The following is a 2,643-nucleotide window of genomic DNA, read 5'->3' as shown; positions in this document are numbered from 1 at the left end:
ACAGGAAAGTGCACCACCATCATCAGTGTTTATGCTCCCTCCATGACAAACCCTTATAAGTCAAAGAAAAAATATATGAAGACCTGGGGACCTTCATCATCAACATGCTAAAAGAGAAGAAGCTTATACTTCTGGCTGACTTTAATGCCAGAGTAGGCACAGACAATCAGACATGGCAGGAAGTCCTTGGGAAAATAGAAACAGCAAAGGCAATGGCTTACTCCTGAAGATTTGTGTGTCTCATGATCTTCTCCAAACCAATATTGTCTTCTGCTTACTAAACCACACAAAATATGTCAAGGATGCACTCTCTCAGTAAGCCCTGGCATTTAATAGACTATATCATTGTAAAAAAGAAGAGACCAGCAGGATGTCAGAGTGATGAAGGCAATGTGTGGCATAGAGTGCTGGATAAATTACATACTTATCCTCTCCAAGATAAATATTTGCATTCAACAAAAGAAGCGGCCCCAAGGTAAGACAACTATTAGGAGATTCAGCATCAATAGGTACTAGTGCTTCTCCACGCATGAAGAGCTTATTGCTGAACTGGAGAGAAAGGTGAGTAGCACACAGTTATCAACAGTGGAGCAGAAAAGGAGTGGGTAGCTTTCAGAGACTGGGTTACAGCACCACATTTACTCAACTGGTCCAGAACATTCACAAACATCAGGATTGGTTTGACAAAAATAATGGGGAAATTCAGCAGCTGCTAAATGAAAAATGAGAACTCCACAGAATTTACCAGTAAATAATTCTTTTCCCTTCTAAGAATGGAGCATTTAAGTCCATCAAAAGTAAAGTGCAAGTGAAGCTAAGAGAGATGTAGGATTCTTGGCTCAGTAAGAAGGTAGATGAGACTCAGGTTTACATCAGTAACAACAATCCAAAGTACTTCTACAATATTCTGAAGACTATATATGGAGAAAAGTCCTCTGGTGCATTTCAACTACTCAACTGATGTGGCTGATGGAGCCACACTGTTCATTAATAAGGACATGATACTGGAGAGATGAGTTGAAGTGTTCTCCACAGACAGTCATGAACCAATGTTGAAGCCATTAATTATATACCACAGGTTGAAGTCTATCTCTCTCTGATCAAACTTCCAAGAGGAAGTGAATGTCACTAGCTTCCTTTGGTGTGGCAATGAACCTGGCACTGATTTTATCCTAGCAAAGATCTACAAGACAGGGAATCCACTGATCATACAGAAACTGTCTAAGTTACATGGCAACAGGAGGTTATTTCCCAAGAGGTCAAGGATGCCTCCATTGTTCATATCTGTAAAGGCTCTACCAAGAAAATCCCAAAAGGGATTCTGGAAGAGTCCAACAGGACTGGAAAATGACTAAACAGCAATAAAAATAGTTATTGGTAGAAGGATTTTCCTCCTTTCAGATTCCTCACCTGGGAGTTTCCTGAAGTGATGAAATCCTACAACCATATAGAGGGGGGAAGAGAAGGTGGAAAACAGAGAAATAGATAAGGAGGAAGGGAGAGAGGAGAGGAAAAAGGAAGGGAGAGAAATGGAAATGGAGCTAAGTGTAGATATAGTCAACATCTAGATATACGCATTAATGATATAGCTAATATAGATGTAGGTATTCATAAGTGTAGCTATAGGTGATATAGATGACAGGCTAGGTAGCACAGTGGATAGAGAGCTGGCACTGAAGCAAAGAAGACTGGGGTCTAAATCCAGCCTCACACACTTCCTAGTTCTGTGACCCTGAGCAATCACTTAACCTCTGTTTGCCTCAATCTCCTCAGGTATGTGAAATGGGGGTAATAACAGCACCTACTTTCCAGAGTCATTGTTAAAGGATAAAAGATGAAATATATTTAAAATAATAAAATGTTTAGGACAATGTCTGGTGTATAGTAGCTGTTATGTAAGTGCTAGGTGCTTTTATAATTATTAGAAATAGATTAGATAGAAATACAGAGATAAAGATACATGAAGATGTAGATAGTGATGGCGATGATAAGATGATAGAGACAGAGAGAGACAGAGATATGTAAAAGAGATACAGATATATGAGAAGTGACTTCTAAGAACAATGCTATCTTGTCACAAAGGGAAAGTCCTGAAATCTACCTGTTATTTGTTCTGACTTCTCTTCTCTTTCTCCTTCATTCAAGCCAAACCCTAGGGGCCAATCTACACAGACTATGGAAGACCCATGGGCAGGAGAGAAGATGGCCCCTGGAGAGGAAAATGGCAAAAATACAGAATCCACCAAGGAGAAGCCTGAGATGTCACAGTAATTACTGGGTTTAAACAGAGATCGGGTGCTTCATGCATTTCTAGAGATTAAAGAAACTCCTAGGAAGCAGAGGGAATAAAATAAATGATGTATAATGCTCTCCAACAGTGCCTGTGACTGAGATTTCACTGCATAATCATTCTCCCCATAGGCTGAGTCTGTACCACCAACTCTAGACATAAGAAAGAGGTGCTAAACCTCAATACTAGGACGACTTCCATGCACCTGCTCAAATATACTCACTATGAGTCATCTGAAGAGAACAGGCACTGTGATGGTTTGGAAACACTAGGAGACCAGAAGAAAGAAGATCTCGTTCTAATGCTGTCTTTGCCGCAAACTTTCTGTATGATTTTTCTTCCCCAAGTCATTT

This window comes from Notamacropus eugenii, chromosome 7 (genome assembly GCF_028372415.1).
Source record: "Notamacropus eugenii isolate mMacEug1 chromosome 7, mMacEug1.pri_v2, whole genome shotgun sequence".
NCBI classification, from domain to species: Eukaryota; Metazoa; Chordata; class Mammalia; order Diprotodontia; family Macropodidae; genus Notamacropus; species Notamacropus eugenii.
This window is presented reverse-complemented; position numbering follows the sequence as displayed.